Source organism: Cupressus sempervirens, chromosome 5 (genome assembly GCF_028749045.1).
Source record: "Cupressus sempervirens isolate cs-2001-9-10 chromosome 5, ASM2874904v1, whole genome shotgun sequence".
Classification (NCBI taxonomy): domain Eukaryota; kingdom Viridiplantae; phylum Streptophyta; class Pinopsida; order Cupressales; family Cupressaceae; genus Cupressus; species Cupressus sempervirens.
Window position 1 is genome coordinate 1,017,008,314 of NC_143122.1, and position 10,726 is coordinate 1,017,019,039.

The following is a 10,726-nucleotide window of genomic DNA, read 5'->3' on the forward strand; positions in this document are numbered from 1 at the left end:
CCACTTATCACATGTCTATTCAGATGTCACCCTTTATGGCCCTGTATGGGTATGAGGCACCCAATTTTATGGATCTGCTTTTGAGTGACAGTAGAGTGCCCAGTGCAGGTGATCTGTTATAGGAGAGTCAAGACCTTGTTAAGACTCTCAAGGATAATCTAACTAAGGCACAAAATCAGCAAAAGCAGTATGCAGATCAGAAGAGGACTGAGCGGACTTTTGAGGTTGGAGACATGGTGTATCTTATGTTGCAGCCTTACCGTCAATCCACTCTCAAGAAGAGTGGTGCCGAGAAACTCAAGCCATGATACTATGGTCCATTTAGGATTATCAGGAAAGTGGGAGAGGTGGCTTATGAGTTAGACTTGCTGGCGGAGAGCAAGGTGCACAATGTTTTTCATGTGTCACGCCTCAAAAAGGCGCTAGGGCATCATATTGTGCCTTCTACAGTACTACCACCCCTGGATGATGAGGAAAAACTTGTTTTGATACCGGAGGCTATCATTGATTTTAGAGGGAGGAACTTGAGGAAACGTACCATCCGAGAATATTTGGTGAAGTGGAAGGATTTGCCGGTAGAGGATGCTACTTGGGAGAGCGAGGAGATTTTACAGCATCCAGAGTTGAGATTGCTTGAGGACAAGCAATTTCAGGGAGGGCGGACTGTGATGTCCCCTTCTAGCTAGAGACATCACTTTAGCTGGTGATTAGCCTATCAGAGACCCTTGTAGGCTAATAAGATTGGATAGAGGGTCACCTTGGTGTGGAGATCCTCCAAGGACCAAAGCAGAGTACTCTTCTGGGTTGCCAGAGTTTGTTTATGATGAGTTTTCCTTTGAGTTTGGCTTGGTCAGGCTATTTTTAGCAGTTTTGGAGTTATAAAGATAGACCCCTGCTATTTTTAGAAAAGGGGTATGGTCATATGTAATTCTATCATGTTAGCTTCCAGTCCAAACGACATTAAAAAATGTTGAGTAATAATGGAGATATTAATGTTTATTTAGTTAAAATAAACATTATTGGTTTTGAGCCTATATTGTTAAGTTATAATATATAACTTAAGTGAGGGTCATGATATCATAAAAGGGGCCATTGTTTCAATTAATTGTGGGTCCAAGCTTATGGAAAAATTAAAAGGGATTTTCTAAGTTTTAATGTAATAACATTTTTTATGTTATTATTATATCTTTTATCCCACATTGAGCGTGGAGACTCATTCTAGAGTCGAGGAGTCCTTATAAAAAAACCTTGTCTTCCTTCAAGAGCAGGTTATGAGAATTGCTTAAAAACTTTGCCTTGTGAAATTTCTTGAAGTTGTGGCTACAAGGGTTTCTACAAGTTTGAGAAGAATTCAGACTGTGGAGGACGTAGTATCTTCAGAGTTGATGCAATTTGAGGGTGTGAAATATCACTTGAATTTTGCCTATGAGTTGACTTCATTCTAGAGTCAATATTGTGTTTAGTAGGAAAGAATTGGATGAATCTGTTACAGGTTGGAAGGGGTTATAACAGCAGCTACAGTGCTGTGAACAGTACAACGCTACAGTGAATTAAAAATCAGAGATTTAATATTGCGGTTTTTGATAGGCGCTGCCCAAGGAGGAAGCAACCAGCAGCGTGGTTGCGTATCAGAGACAAAAATTAGGTTTTTTTCAACTATTAATGATGATGTTTTTAATGTATGCTTCCAACAATAAGTATTGTACAGACATTAGGAGCCATCTGAATAAATGAATTTGATTAGCATTATAATCAGATTTGAGTTATAATTTGAGGTAGATTAGTTTTCAATATTTGTATTTTCTTTTCATCAACTCAAAAACCCAAAAACAGCTTAAAACATTCAAAAACAAACCAAAAACAATTATTACACCCAGGGAAACAAACAGTGATCAGCGTAGAGCTTATTTGGGGTTCTTACACTCATTTCCACCTCTTCTTTCTCGGGCTTAAATACCTCTCTAACCTTTGAACTGGATGACTCCATTGTACCTCATGGAGCCTATTTTTTCTATAAATAGACATCAATTTCTAGATTTTTTTCCTTCAAAAGTTGGGCTATGATTTCTTGTGTCTAGTTGGTTTAACTAGTTAATATGTCTATGACATCCTTTGTGTTATTGAACCTTCCTTTGTATACTTCTATGATAAACATCTTTTGAGACTCATTCAATTTTGGTCTCGTCTTGACCAGAGAATCCTCCACCATCTTCCCATAATAGATTTCTCTTGTACTCCATTTTTCATTCAATATTTTTCTCAATTTTTAGGGCAATGAAAACGCAACATCATATGGATTTCCTTCTATTATTCTCATGCTAGTAAATATAGCATTTATAGCCTTTATCTTATTTTCTTTAGAAAACCTTGAAAATCTATTATTAAGGATAGAGTAATCATGCTTCTTAACAATTATATTCACAAGTTCACTAATTGGAACTGGTTTAGATTTCTTCTTAATTTTCTTCAATGTCATTTATGCTTCTTCTTCCTTTTCCTTGATGGCCTCAATGATCACAGTTTCTCTAATTGAATCATCTTCTAAGTTTCATCAGCCTCAAGTTGACCAAGTGATGGCTCTTTTGCATCTCGAGCCTGAGTCATGTAAGGGGGACTCATTGCTATCTCTTCTTCCATTTCCTTGATGCTCATAACCTTGAGTGTTTTTGTATTGAACAACTTAGATACTTGACTCATTGTTACTCTTTGTGGAGTTGGTTGTTGAGTTTTCTTCTTCCCCAAAAGAATCTTGTTTCTTATCTCTACGTAAGTACTAAACCTTGGTATAGGATAAGATTTCATATGGAGCTACTAAATATTCTATGTATGGTCATGCATCTTCATGCTTCACTTCATATCCAAACAGTGTCAACCATAGGGTTCTTGGTTAAGCTGCACACAAAATGCACCCTTTCTACTTGCCATAAAGAAAATTTGATCTTTGTAGCCCTCCACTAGACTTTTGGGTAGCCTTTGTCTCTAATTCATATCCTTTTGGAATCCTTTGAATTATTTCCATAGTATGTCATTTCATTTTCCTTTTGATTTCCTGTATAGTTCACCTATTTGTGCCATGACCAATTGGTCTTCACTCCACTTATGTTTGGAGGTCCAAAAAATTCTCCCCTCAAGTAGAAGAGAATGCATACAAGTATAGATCCAAAATATATGGTTTGATCCTTATGATCATTTACCATCTTTCCCAAGTTCTTCATTACCTATCTATATAGATATCTGTTGGGACTCAAAATTACCTTCCCGATTTTGAGTACCATTGAGAAATTCAAGCCCCATAAACGCTTTTAAATGCATATGTACCTGACTATACTTTTGAGCCCCAAGAGGTGCTTAATGTTTCTAACACCTTTCTTTTAGTGCGTCTATGTGTTTCATGAAGTTAATTTTCCATTCTGAGCCATTTCGTGAAGTCCTGTTTTAAGCATTTGTCAATTCTACATTTTCACCTGGGTGTCAAACATTAACAGGGGGCCATGTTTGCAACTGAATATCTTAATGTTTCAAGACTTTCCACTTTGAGAGTGTTTAGTGTCCATACCAGAGAGCCTATGTTTCAGATTTTGAGTCATTTCAAATCCATTTGATTAGGTTTTGAATCCCTCAAAGTTGGTTGTTTATCAATGTCATGCTGATGTAAACTGTTCATAATTCTGGGAAGCCTTGTTTGATGAGATATAACTTTTGACTAGTTGACCCAAATGAGAAAATTCCTATTGTGTTGTATTTTAGAGATCAAAAACCTACTATGTTTCAAATTTGAGCTTATGACGAATTCGTTTGATCAGTTTTCAAATGCGATTCCAAATGCAATTTCTAACTTTTTATTGGTGTTAGCACATGCAAATTTGTCAGTACCCCTGTTTGTGACGTTATAAATCCTAATCCATGATAGGTGAGATTGAATGGATTATACCACTATGTTTTACTCTAAGAATAATCCAAGTGTGCTAGTTTGCAAGTTTTGACGAATTTGTTTGCACACTTTTCTAGGTCCATTCCATTTGCAAAAAATATTTTATGTCAGTGTCTCAATTTGCAAAATTCTGAGTAGCCTAATTTGACCGCTTGCCAAATGCACCCAGTTATTCATCATGAGCCCAAATTAGAAATTTATACTCTCCTTGTGATAGTAAACCAATGCCCCAATTTTTGTCTTCCCAAGAGTTAGTTTGCCTAGGTTTTGAAGCCATTTCCAAACCCGATTTGTTTTTTTTTTTAACATGTTTTCTTGTAGGCAGTTCTGAGAGGTAAACTTCAACAATCAATATCTTTTGACCCTAAATTCATCATGAGACGAGATTCAACAGGGTGAAAGTGTGTGGAATAGAGAATCAGTGTGTTTGATTTTAGAGCACAGTCAAATGTTCGGGTTAGTTTGTAAAGCCAGCCGACAAGCCCTGTTAGCAGAAAGTCAAGTTTGCAGATTAATGGTAAAATGAGTTTTAAAAGTTGTTTTCAGTGGTCAAACTTGATTCTAATTAGTTTGACAAGTTGAATGGATCAGTTTAAATGATTAGGTGTTTGAAAATAAATTGTTTTTAGCCAGACCCACTTTGGGGCTCGGCTAAATTCATCAGAGTTGTGACAACCAATAAAAATTCATGATGTTTTGAAAGTAGTGATCGTAATGATTTTGATTGTTATAAACTTTCAATATGTGGATATTATGCATGGGGTAACTTTGAAGAATGTCATGTTTCCAAATAATTCAAATAATTCAAATATTGAAGAAGCATTGTCTATCGTTGAATAGGGTCTTCAAGGAGAAAAGTCAAGCATGGTCTCCCCAGCTGGAACATTGACATATAAGTGTAACATGATGAGTGGTCAACTTGCTAGTATAGTTGGCTGGTGAGATCCTGGTTTCATACACACAAGAATCTTGAAGGATTTATGGCCAAATGCCAAATACAACTATAAGATTAGTCATAGACTGGTCAATGGTTCATATGTTTGGGGACAACAGAAGAGTTTTAGAGCATCTCCATATCCTAGCCAAGATTCTTTGCAATGTGTAATTACTTTTAGTGACATGGGAAAGGCGGAGCGTGATGGTTCTGATTTATTCAACAACTACCAACCAGTTCACAGCACAAGTGGAGCCCACTGCCTCACAAGTTCCATACATGGTTACAACCGAGAATCATGTACATGATTGGCCTAATTCAAGTTCATTCTATAAGAAAATAAACTTGGCTACGGAGAAGGTGGCTATGGGGCTTGTGTGTTGTTCTTATAAAAATACAACGCTGGTTCATAGAAAATAGATGGATTTTTAATATGTTTTTGTTTGACACTCTTGGGTTCTATAGATGGTTCTTCCATCATAACCTCTAAGACCTTGGGAACCATAGGGATATGAGGAAGCACATAGGAGAAATTGAGATTTGTGATTTCTAATCTGCAGAACAGATGCATCCAAGGCAATATAAGATAGAGGAGGCATTTTTAGTGTGAGGCACAATCTAAATGGAAAGATGAATCCACGTGTGATAGGGGAGTCAAAAGCAATGGTTGACTAGGGAGGCAACCTACGTGGAAGGAATCCAATATGCTAGTCAAAGAAATTTCCCATGCATGCAATATAAAAAGGAAGCCCACAAAATAGATAAGAAGAGACAGGGAGTTAAAAGGAAACCTGCATGCATAAAAAATAAACCCACGCCAAAGAAAGCATGAGACAAAGCACCCTACGCCTAACTTGGAGAAAGCAGCAGACTGTGTAAAGAAAAGTAGCCTGTATCATTTTAAAATGAGATCCACATGATTTTCAAGAAGAGGGATCTCCATGCCTATACTCCAAATGAAAAATAATAACACCCATGTTCAGTAGCAGTCCACAGCTTGAAAGAGGGCCACGATATGAGAGAAGAAGAGCCTCCATGTCAAGCATGAACAGGGGCACCTAAAATAAATGCAACCCACACCTATAAAAAGGAAGCCGCATGCAGAGAAGATAAAAACCAAGCCCCATGTCCAAAGCATAAAGAAGTCACTATAACACAGACCACTCCAAGGCGAAAGAAAGGAATAACTCACGCTAAAGATAAGGGATACAAAGTTTACGCAAGGGAAGTCTACGCATGGAAGGAAGTTCATATGAAAAGAAAAAGAAGCCCATGCAAAGTAGGGGAGGGTCATAGCAGACCCATGCAGTCTTTAAAGTGGAAGCCCGAAGTATTTAAAAAGGGAGCAAGCTACTGATCATGCTAGAGGAATCCACATGCTAGAACAGGGAAATCTAAAGTCGTTCTTAATTCATTCTTCTAACATCTCATTCTTCATAGCTATATTCAATGGGTTGTGCCTTGCAAGTTAAGACTCAAACGATGCTTTCAAAAATCCACCCCTCAAATTATGATTTTCACTGTGAACCATGTCTTGTTAGTTTAATGCTCGACTTATCTTAATGCATTTAGTACTCAAGTCCTCCTTGCAAAAATCTTAGCCGCCATGTCTCGAGAAAGACTTGCGTGAATGGAGAAGAGTTGTACAAAGAAGCCATAGCTTTTTAGAAGAGACCCTCACATTGAAAAAGAAAGTAGTGTTTTGTTTTTTAACAGAGTAAGGCCATAATGATAAATCCCACATTCACTGTGGTGTTTAAATTTAAAAGTTTAAATACAACTCAACACACCATTTAAAATGAATTGAAGACGCTGGCTTTTGGGAAGCCATAGGTCAAAGGGTGGGGCTATTGGTTGGCTAGGAGACCTCAAATTTTGAGCCCTTGCAAAATTTTAGACAAAGATTCATGCATGATGATGTGGCACCAAAAATGGAGATGCAACCAGATGCTGACATGTGTCTTGATTGTGTGATGGGTGCTTGCTTGCAATAATCAGTTGCACGAGGTTTAAATAATGTAGGTAAGCGAGTTGCTACCACATGGCAATGGGTCCCAGTTGAGGTGAGGTGGTGCCACAAGAGAAGATCAAGATTGGAGGCTTAAGATCGCGACACATGTCTAGATCCTATAGTTAGCGCAATCCCGCATTACGAAAGTGCTCACCAGATAAGGAATTTGGGTATACGAGAAGGTGACAAGTGGTGGTGGGCCTACCCGGTGATGACATGGTGATGACATGCAGGTGATTGTGTAGGCTGGACAATTGGAGACTACCGCGTGGCAATTGGTCAAACCAAGTTTGACTTGAGACCAAAGTACAAAGGAAAAATTCAGATGTGTCAAAAAAAAAAATTTAATTATTTTCAAAATGGGAGTATGTGCAACCTTTTTAAATTCAAAATGGCCTTTTTTTCTAAAGTTCAGACTTTAGATAATTTTAAATTTTTGAAAATTCAAAATTAAAAAGGTTTGCAGACCAGACACTTACAGCAGGGGGTATTTTTCGAAATGAGATTCTGGAGGTTCTTGGTAAGCAAATATAGCGATGTTATATATCACCAGAACTGACAGAAATTGAATTTTTTGAATATGAATTTGGTTTTTGCACAGAATGCCACTGGTACATGCTACATGAGGTTTTTTTTCTCTCTGATTGATGTACATGTTTTAATAGGTGTTTTGAGTTGTCAATTGCAAAATTCAATGGAAAAACATCTTAAAAGTGTTCAGTACAAGGTTCAGTTAGTAGATCTTTGTCTTTTGCTAAGATATTTTGCATTTGGAAAGGAAAAACAGAAAGGATATGATTAGCAGTTGATGGGAGAAGGTAGAGAGAGGTTATTTAGTTGCATGGGATGGAATTCCAAGTGGAAAAATGTCAGTTACATAATAGATCCAGGAATTCACTTATTCCTATATCTTGCTTTCTTTCATCCATTGTAGGGGTTCCAATTTTTTCACTATGAGACCATTGTTGGTTGGGATTTTCAGTCTTTCTATGAGACCACTTTGTTGGATCTAGATCTGTGATTCCACCTTCATTCTTCAGCGTAATTATCTTGTATGAATAGTAGAAGGAAAGATAATACAACTAGTTCTAATATGTTAGGTGTTTTTATGTTTTGATTTCATGCATTTGATTGTATTGTTTTAAGGAAATGAATACAAATGAGCAAGAATCTCATTAGTTTCATTCTGATTCTCATCTCCTATCTCAGTGAATTTTCAATGTTTAATGATCTTTGAACAAAGAGCCTAGGTCATAGTTACAGTCCCTTAAGGCTGTATGCTATTTCATTGTTGCTTATAACTCAAGGGGTCATGTAAATACTTCAGGGAATCAACAGGGTTGCAAGTTTATTGAGAAGGATATCATGTAAGAATGAGATTTAGACTAAACATGGATGTTTATTTACAAGATGAATGAATAGATCAGATATTTGAAGATACGAATATGTCTTAGGTACCCATATGTATGTATTTGATTCATAGAATTGCCCAATGGATTAGACACTAGTCAGTTACAGGATCACTTGTTCATGCTGCTGCATATTACGGGTTTTGTTAAATTCAACATCATTTATCAAATGTTATTCCCTTTCATGTTGAAGAGCTGAAAATTCTAACCCTCACTCAATTTATGAAGTTCGTAGATTTGCATCTAGCTGATGTAGATCTATGTTATTGCATGAGTTATTAGGAGATAAAGGGGTTTTCATCTGTAGTAAATAGGTTTAGATTTATGTTTTAATTGCACTAGTACCATATATCAGAACCTCAAGGTTAACCCACCTAGGTCTTGCAGAGACTAAAGTGAAGAAGGAGTTATGCCTTATAGTTGGCCCAAGATTGCAATCGAGTGTATCCGTCATGGGAATTTGCTACCCTTAGATGCATTGGTCTAGTTTCTTGGTCATTTTCAAAACTGTTAAATTAGGAGCCAACAATATCCACATAGGTCAATTTTTTACTTATTATGGATGATTTAAACTGCTATGTATGCTATGTTGCTAGGGACATGGTTTTCACTACTAGTGTGGTACTATTTCTACCCCAAAACCATGGTCACAAACCTCAAATTAGGGTTTGGGATCTAATCCACTGTGTAATCCATTCCATCTTGTGTTGACTTCCTCCAGTCAACAAAGCTTCTTGCCTTGCCAAAACAACATTTATTAATAGATTATTGCCAGATGCATTGAAGCTAGTTGCCCTTTCACTTAGGGCCTTTGTGATCCTATATGGTTTGTCCAACCATATGTAGTAATCATGGATTCTACGTAAAAAATGTTACCCATTCTTCGTGGAAGAAATTGGTATGTCCACCGCTCTTCTTAGCATGGAATCCTCCATATCTTTTTGTTCCTCTTTTAGGGCTCCTTACGAACAAAATGTGTTGTACAACATTAATATCTCATTGTCTCCAATATCTTGGATTTTAACCTCTAGATATGCACTCACATCTTTGATAGGAATAGCATCATCATAAATTGATGATAGTGCAGTTTCATCTTCCACATCCTTTCCCTTTACTGTGGTCACTTGGTATTTCAGATGACTACTTTATCTTGTACTTGTTGATTAGGTTTACCTTATTAATTTCTTCAGCCATTATTTTCACTTGTTTCAAGATTATTCACTGTGCAGAACTATAAGAGGTTCTTCTCACATATGATAATTTTAGAAATTTTCTTATGAGCTCTTAGGATTTTGTAAATTGAAAACCCAAGTGATTTCAATAGTGAAAAGTATCAAATGACTCTTGATCCTCGTATTTATGTCAAAAATTGCAAGGTTAGGTTTATAATGGTAAGAAAAACTATTTTACCTACCATAGGACATATGTCATCAAAGCTTGATATCATTCTACAATGGTTACTTTTATGCTCCTTGATCATTCATCAATATATTATGTTTGTTCTTATTTTTAACATCTCCTCTCCTCATTCACATGTCTATCAGTTTAAATTAGGGGATCAATTTATGATCATTTTCCTTTTATCATCTAAGCCCTCTAAGTTTTGTGTGCTTAGTCAATTGTGAGGTCTCACCACTAACTAGTAAGTCCTCAACCTCATATGGCTTTACTTCAATGCTTCATTCTTCTTTGTCCACTTGGTGGAAAAGTCCTTCTCTAATTGTTCCACAAACCTATTCTTCTCTTTTTTGATCGGGGACTTACTACCTTGTCTTCTACTACATCTATAGTCTCTTGCAAGATAACTAATCTTGTGGTAGATATAGCATGTCATTTTGGTACCCTTCCATCATCTAATGCTATCCTTGGGTTCATTCTTAGCTTACATTGAGTTATAGGATGAACTTCATTTCCACAGGTCATGCAGACCAGTGTGGGAAACCTATCCATTCCAATGGGACTTATGACCTTGGATGACCTTTGATTGTCTTTGGCTCTCATTTTGTAGTCTTCTAATCTATGTCCATTCTTGTTGCACTAATAGAAACATCCATCAATTCTCTTCTCATTGAAATGAGAGATACAATGTTTTATAGTATGGTTGTAGTGATGGTAGTTATTATTGTATACTTCATAGGTACACTGCTAAATAGGTGTAATCTTCTTTAAAAAATGCATACTAGATGTGTGCTCTTTCTTACACATAAATTATAGGCGGGTTTAGTAACACCCTTACCTTTTGGAGTCATGCTTCCTGGTATGTTTTTGTTTAGGTTTATCTCTCTAGAGGTCTTTCCCTCCTCAATCTTGTTGTCACCTTGGTAGCCAAGACCAGTTGTGTTATTGTTTCTTCTTTGAGCCTTTAGTTTCTCATCAATATTTCTGTAGCTCTTCAGTGAGATGGAGCACTTAGTTAGTCAGCTCTATAAAGTGCTCCATAT